Here is an 8852-nt window from a genome sequence, read left to right on the forward strand (position 1 = left end):
GAGACAGAGGTACAAATCTCCATTCAGAGGGTCCCTCTCCAATTCTCCAACCCCATGTACTCTATTCACCCTGAGCCACTTTTACTCCCCAACCTTCCTCAACCCCATGTACTCTATTCACCCTGAGCCACTCTTTTACTCCCCAACCTTCCTCAACCCCATACTCCTCACCATCTCAACCCTGTCTCCACTGTACAACCCCCCCTCCTGCTACACACAACCTCACCCCCTCTCTACCTCTGTCCTCTCACCACACCCCCACTCTCACTCTCCACATATTCTCTCACCCTCCTCAACTCCTAGCTCCTAGAGATGAGACAACATACGTAATTACATGCTTTTGTGTGGTGAAGAGATATCAGGTGTTATCGTAGAAATTGTATTTCTGTGGATGTCATGTTGTTGTGTGTGTCATAAGAAAACGTGACACACTCTCCTGTTGTTGATTTGCGTGTGTGTAGGAGGAGAGTCATGTGATCTTATGTTGTGTCTCTGGGTCAGACTCATGCAGGTGTATGTTTGGCAGAGAGAGTGTGTTCCTGTCACGTAGCACGGTCATAAAGACATTCCATACACTGACTGTGTCCCTCACAGTGACCATGAATAGACCACAGTTGAATCCTGATTAATGACTAAATGTCAAACATGCAGGAAAGGCCAGAGTTTACCAAGCCGCTTTGTTATGGAGGTATACAGGTGTGAAATACTTATTTCTTACCTCTTCTCAGTTTACCTTTCGCTTGAAATGTCTTAGAGCGAAAGAGAGACAGTGACAACTTTTTCTCTCTTTCTGTCTTTCCCTATCTCGCATTCTCTCTCTTCTCTCTCTCACTCTTTCTCCCGCTCCAGTAGTGCTCACTTGTTCAGTCACTCAGAGCCCATATGTACTGTAATCTTGAACACATCTCATCCAGCCTGAGGATGTCTATCATTCTACCATCACAGTTTAATAACTGGAGAAAAGACATTATGTCTCGAGCTTCATTCACCTGAGTATGACCTCTACGAATGAGGGTTCACCTGGCTTTTCCTGGATCGTTCCACGGAAAGAGTGCCTTTGCATCCCTTTGATAATTTAAGTAGAAACTGTGCACCAACATTGAATTTCAAAAGCCTTATATATTAAATGATGTAACATACTGTAGACCACATGCAGCATTCACATTTTTATGCGAATAAAGGCTTGCTAAACTGCCAAAATCCAGCATTTTGACCTGTCCCTCCGCTTCACCATCATTGTAAAGCCCTAGTTATTTTGTTGCTTTGACAAAGTCATTTCTGAAGATGTAATTAGTGATTCATTTACGTCTGTCACTCATTTTAAGGTCAACCCCAACATGAACTCTCATTTTAATATAGTGAAACTATTCCTTTAAAAAAAGAACATTGAAAATATAAAAGCAGGTGAGCTGGTTCTACTCTTTTTGGAAATGTTCTGGTGTTTTCTGGTGGAAAACTGAGCAAGTCGAGGATAGCAGGCTAAAAATGTTTTAACATTATTTATTTTTTTAATCAAGCTTGTATTCCATTGCCCTTCTCTTTTTCACATAGCAAGCCTCCATTTCCCCTGTCACTAGCTAGGGGTTTATGGCTGATTTAAGAAGAAATAGAAAACCCTGTTATGGTGACCTAGCTACTTTATTTGGCACTTACTATATTCATTATTTTCTTGAGATGGGAAAACTAGTTTTTTTTATAACAGAATGTTAAAATTAAGTGAAATTATGGCTCTGGCAGTCATTACATTTTGTCAGCTGGCGATTGTTATGCAAATGACTGCCGGTCTCATGGTAATGTCCTATTAATGAGCATAAACACATTTAGCATCTCCAGGCCTCCATGCACACAAGCCGCTGATGCAGAACTTTGGAACAGCTTCATTTAAAAAAGTATAATAAATCCATTGAATATAGCCTGCCCTACACCATCATCATAAATCCATTGTTTTATTTAGGCAGGTCTAAATCAGTTTTATTTTTTCATGAGCATGGCCTTATTTCTATTACAGCATATTGGATGACTGTCATTCATATTCCATTCACCCAGTTCAATGTAACAGTGATAGGTTTAGGCTACTACATGATACACACATTTTCCTTATTCCCATCATGCTACAACCTAGCCTATGAAAGAAAGTTCACCACGAAGGTGACAGACAGTGATGCATGGACAGACAGTGACACATTCAATACCGCCTTGCACACACATTCAATACCGCCTAGCTGATATAGGGTGTAATCAGTACTCCAACAGTTGCAAAAAATTGTTTCCTTCCGTTTAAGAAACGTTTTTCAACAGAATCGGCGGAACGAATACACCCCTGATCATGGGTAAACACAGCTCACTTTCATAGCAGCCTCGTTGTATGCCTTCTCGCATCTATGCACTCTCCTCCTCTCACTTTTTCCCTTCGATTGTGGACTTACATCAACTGTATGTGACCAGGCGAAAAAACCTTTCAATCCAAACCATATCATAACCGCTACACACAGCCTAGATAGTTTGTAAGTCGCTCTGGATAAGAGCGTCTGCTAAATGACTTAAATGTAAATGTAAATGTATTAGCTAAAATAACGTCATAGTAAACATAGCTAATAGAACTAACGCATTAGTAAACCCACTACAATCATGCAGTCAAGTTACAGTGTAAGTAGTTAAGCACTTACTCCGGTGGGCCCCGGTTGCAAAAAAAAAAACAATCTTTATTTTTCCTTATTTTTTCTTTCTTTTTTCTTTTTTTCTTTTTTTCTTTTTTTAAAGGGGTGGATCAGCTTAATATTGCGGAAAGAATGTTGCTTCCAATGTAATTGTCTGCATCATTTCCAATCCCCCATATTTTTTTGGTCAATATATCCATACACGAATGCATACACATACACATACATACTTTTTTTAAAGAATATACCTTTATTATTATTCCCCGCAAACCCTACCACCGATCCCCCAATTGGAGTAAACTAATAAACACTTCTGCTTTTACCTTCAATTTATACATCTTATACACATTTTACAGACAGTCTAATTTACAATAGTTCACTCGTTTGTTCTTAGTCCTTTCTCTATTTCTGATGTCCATCCAGTTTGATTTCTATTTGTAACTGTGCTATTTCACAAAAGTTCCAAACCTATATACATTTTACAGATCCCGTATGTTTTACATTGTTTATCTTGTTATTAGTCCCACCCTTCAGCTCCATTCAACCCCTCCCATCGATCTCTCAACATCATCCATTTCGTATTTCTATTTGCCATATATTTCTCAACTGTGCTGTTTCACAAAATAATTTAACCTTCCTATTCTCATAGCTTCTACAGATTGTAAATTAAAAATAAACATTTTTGCTAAAATAATTATTTTATTGATTGATTGACTATGGCTTTTCAAATCACCCAGTATTGCTATCTGTAGCGTTAGTTCTAGGCAAATGTTGCAATTCTTCAGCCATGTCGGTGGCAATAAATTAGTAAAACCAAAAGCTTACCTTGACTTGGAAGAGTTCCGGTGTTGGATAATCATAGCCAGCTAGCTAACATAGCATCCCTCTGTTTGAGCTGGGTGTTTGAGTAGGCTAAACTAGCTAGCTGCATTTGCTAGCTAAGTAAGTGAAACAGAAAGTGGGAAAAAATTACTCTATCTCTATCTTGCTTATCCTTCATTTTGGAAGAAATTAATTTGTTCAAAACTGTTAAACTATTGTCTTTCTCTCTCTTTGAGTCAACTACTCACGTACCTTCTCCGGTATGCAATCAGTTTTCCGAGCAGGTCATGGGTGCACCTTAGCAACGCTCAAGGTCCTAAACAATATCATAACCGCCATCGATAAGAGACAATACTGTGCAGCTGTATTCATCGACCTGGCCAAGGCTTTCTACTCTGTCAATCACCATTCTTATCGGCAGACTCAACAGCCTTGGTTTCTCAAATGACTGCCTCGCCTGGTTCACCAACTACTTCTCAGACTGATCCACCTCTACGCAGACGACACCATTCCGTATCCTTTTGGCCCTTCTTTGGATACTGTGTTAACTAACCTCCAGACGAGCTTCAATGCCATACGACTTTCCGTTTTGTCACCAAAGCCCCATATACTACCCACCACTGCGAACTGTATGCTCTCGTTGGCTGGCCCTCGCTTCATATCGTTCGCCAAACCCACTGGCTCCAAGTCATCTATAAGTCATTGCTATGGAAAAGCCCCACCTTACGTCAGCTCACTGATCACCATAGCAGCACCCACCCGCAGCACGCGCTCCAGCAGGTATATGTAACTGGTCACCCCCAAAGCCAATTCCTCCTTCAGCCGCCTTTCCTTCCAGTTCTCTGCTGCCAATGATTGGAACGAACTGCAAAAATCACTGAAGCTGGAGACTCATATCTCCCTCACTAGCTTGAAGCACCAGCTGTCAAAGCAGCTCACAGATCACTGCATCTGTACATAGCCCATCTGTAAATAGCCCAACAAACTACCTCATCCCCATACTGTTATTTATTTTGCTCCTTTGCACCCCAGTATCGCTACTTGCACACTCATCTTCTGCATATCTATCACCCCAGTGTTTAATTTGACAAACTGTAATAATTTTGCCACTATGGCCTATTTATTGCATCACCCCCCCCACCCCCCCTTATCCTACCTCAGTGGCACACAGTGTATATAGACCTTCTCTATTGTATTATTGACTGTATGTTTGTTTATTCCATGTGTAACTCTGTGTTGTTGTTTGTGTCGCACTGCTGTGCTTTATCTTGGCCAGGTCGCAGTTGTAAATGAGAACTTGTTCTCAACTAGCCTACCTGGTTAAATAAATCAAATATAATCAAGTCACCAAATAATTGATTAAAACACACACTTTCGCAATGAAGGTAACAGTAGCCTCAACAGCACTCTATACGGTAGCACCATTGTGTCACCGGAGGACAGCTACTGTAACTACCGTCCCCCTCTGATTATATTGACTATAATACAAAACCTAGGTGGCTCATGGTCCTCAACCCCTACCATAGATTTACACAGTAATTATGAAAACTTCCAGAGGACATCCTCCAACCTATCAGAGCTCTCGTAGCATGAACTGACATGTTGTCCACTCAGTCGAAGGTGAGAATTAATCTAGTACTGAAAGTATAAGCTTTCAGTACTAGATAGAACTGCAGTGCATAACATGTTTTTATTTAGTATAGTTGTATCTAAAAAGGATAACTTTTTTAATGTTTTGCCATTTTTATTTTTATGAAGTTGTCTGAGGAGGATGGTCCTCCCCCTCCTCCTCTGAGGCGCATCCACTGGTCTAAAGAAACATTATGATATGAAGAAATGTATTCCAGAAGAACAGAATATGAGTCAGACAACTGTATGTTAGCTGGCTATGCTGGCTACTGTATGCGCCATGCCATAGGCTGTAGGCTAGTTTACTTAGCAGACAAGGTATGCGTATAAGTCCCGTGCCATTAATTAATATATTATATGACTTTATAGTATGAAGAATATACTTGAACATAGCTGAATAAAATATAAATAATATTTTTCCCATTCCGGAGCGAGTGCGCATATGAAGAGACTATATGTTGAGCGTAAAAGTATATCATTTGAAACTGGTCCATTACGGTTTAGGTTAATTAAGAAGTAACTATATTGTGCATAAAAGTCATAATTTGAAACGGGTCCTATACTCCAGATTTAGAGTTACTTGGCAAATGTATTTGTGAATGCTACAAACTCTGGAATGTCTTAGAAATCAAAACTAATATGGGCTGCATGATGTGACTATAAGCCATTGATATAAAAAAAGTTTAAAAAAGGCTTGCGCTCTGTTCCTTGTGTAACCGTGCCTTTTGTGGAGCGATGGGTAACAATGCTTCGTGGGAGGCAGTTGTTGATGTGTGCAGAGGGTCCCTGGTTCGAGCCCAGTTAGGGGCGAGGAGAGGGACGGAAGCAAAACTGTTACATTGATGCTGTTGACCTGGATCACTGGTTGGTGCGGAAAAGGATCAGGTCAAAGGGGGGTGAGTGTAAACGGTGTGAAATTGTTAGCGGGGTGCACGCTAATAGCGCTTCAAATCGGGGACATCACTTGCTCTGAGACTTGAAGCAATACTGTTACTCTTTCCTCAGGCTGCACACGCTGTTTTCTCATCAAGCGATCATATTTTTCCCCATACAACAATTCTCAAATTAACTATTTAATATATAAAATTAGTTTTGATTTAGAATGGCCCATTATCAAATGGGCAAGAATAGGTGTAGGGAAAAAATACACGCCATCCATATGCACTTGAATAGTGAATGGAGGCTGGTAGACTCCTCTGGTTTTATAGCGGGACAATGCTTAATAAGGTGTCCTGTGTGAATTTAAGTATGCTCTCTCTAATTCTCTCTTTCATTCTCTCTCAGAGGACCTGAGCCCTAGGACCATGCCTCAGGACTACCTGGCATGATGACTCCTTGCTGTCCCCAGTCCACCTGGACGTGCTGCTGCTCCAGTTTCAACTGTTCTGACTGCGACTATGGAACCCTGACCTGTTCACCGGACGTGCTACCTGTCCCAGACCTGCTGTTTTCAACTCTTGAGACCGCAGGAGCGGTAGAGATACTCTTAATGATCGGCTATGAAAAGCCAACTGACATTTACTCCTGAGGTGCTGACTTGCTGCACCCTCGATAACTACTGTGATTATTTTTATTTGACCATGCTGGTCATTTATGAACATTTGAACATCTTGGCCATGTTCTGTTATAATCTCCACCCGGCACAGCCAGAAGAGGACTGGCCACCCCTCATAGCCTGGTTCCTCTATAGGTTTCTTCCTAGGTTCTGGCCTTTCTAGGGAGTTTTTCCTAGCCACCGTGCTTCTACACCTGCATTGCTTGCTGTTTGTAGTTTTAGGCTGGGTTTCTGTACAGCACTTTGAGATATCAGCTCATGTAAGAAGGGCTATACAAATACATTTGATTTGATTTAATATCAAAAGCTGAGAAATAAATATTGTAGCAGTAGACGGCTGGGATCCTCCTCTTTTAGTGGAAACCATCAAAACTCTTCACACAGGATTGCATATAGAAATGTCTGGGCTTATAACAACACTTATTTCACACCATGCATCAACCATTGTTAGAGGAGCATGTCACCTCACTGCGCACAGGTGATGCTGCTACCAGCTCTGAAAGTCTCACGGCAGAGTTAGACATTAATTCATGTTTCTTGTGTCACAGGTGACCTAGCTGGATATTCCGCCCAAACGTTGTATGCCATGGACTCTCCTACCCTGTTCCTGCAGCTATCCAGGGTTTAGTTTGGGTACAAAGTTCAGGAACAAATCTGTTTCTCACACGAAAATATATTTCATGAAACTATTCACCGCCTCTCTCTCTGCACGCTCGAAAAAGGAATGAAGGAGAGAAAGGAGATATAAAGGCACAGTGGTGAGATATTCTGTAGCTAAAGTTTGTCAGCCTATTCATTATGAAAATATAAAAAATGCCCTATTACTAGCCTATTCAAAATCAAATACAAATTCACTATAGTTGTAAGGACAGCATTGCCTGCTTTCTCTCACAGACTCATGGATAGAAAGTTTAGAACGTAGCATAAGGTAACCAGTCCATCCAGTATGCATAATAAAGTCCACATTCAAAGGTAATTACTAGAATTTGTTTAATTATGGAATATGGGCTAAACCAATTATGTACCAAAGACATCTTAAATCCATGCGTAGTTTTTCTTGTCTATATTGAATACATAATTTAAACATTCACAGTGTAGGTTGGAAAAAGTATGTGAAACCCTAGGCTAATGACTTCTCCAAAAGCTAATTGGAGGCAGGAGACAGCTAACCTGGAGTCCAATCAATGAGACGAGATTGGAGATGTTGGTTAGAGCTACCTTGCCCTATAAAAAACACTTGCAAAATTTGAGTTTACTATTCACAAGAAGCATTGCCTGATGTGAACCATGCCTCGAACAAAAGAGATCTCAGAAGACCTAAGATTAAGAATTGTTGACTTGCATGAAGCTGGAAAGGGTTACAAAAGTATCTCTAAAAGCCTTGCTGTTCATCAGTCCACGGTAAGACAAATAGTCTATAAATGGATAAAGTTCAGCACTGTTGCTACTCTCCCTAGGAGTGGCCGTCCTGCAAAGATGACTGCAGGAGCACAGCGCAGAATGCTTAATGAGGTTAAGAAGAATCCTAGTGTCAGCTAAAGACTTACAGAAATCTCTGGAACATGCTAACATTTCTGTTGACGAGTCTACAATACGTAAAACACGAAACAAGAATGGTGTTCATAGGAGGTCACTACGGTAGAAGCCAATGCTGTCTAAAAAAAACATTGCTGCATGTCTGAAGTTTGCAAAAGTGCACCTGGATGTTCCATAGCACTACTGGCAAAATGTTCTGTGCACAGATGAAACTACAGTTGAGTTGTTTGGAAGGAACACACAATACTATGTGTGGAGAAAAAAAGGCACAGCACACCAACATCAAAACCTCATTCCGACTGTAAAGTATGGTGGAGGGAACATCATGGTTTGGGGCTGTTTTGCTGCGTCAGGGCATGACAGCTTGCTATCATCGATGGAAAAATTCCCAAGTTTATCAAGACATTTTGCCGGAGAATGTTAGGCCAATCTGTCCTCCAATTGAAGCTCAACAGACGTTGGGTGATGCAACAGGACAACGACCTAAAACGCAGAAGTAAATCAACAACAGAATGGCTTCAACAGAAGAAAATACACCTTCTGGAGTGGCCCAGTCAGAGTCCTGACCTCAACCCCATGGAGTGGCCCAGTCAGAGTCCTGACCTCAACCCCATGGAGTGGCCCAGTCAGAGTTCTGACCTCAACCCCATGGA

The sequence above is a fragment of the Salvelinus fontinalis genome, chromosome 23 (genome assembly GCF_029448725.1).
Source record: "Salvelinus fontinalis isolate EN_2023a chromosome 23, ASM2944872v1, whole genome shotgun sequence".
NCBI lineage: Eukaryota > Metazoa > Chordata > Actinopteri > Salmoniformes > Salmonidae > Salvelinus > Salvelinus fontinalis.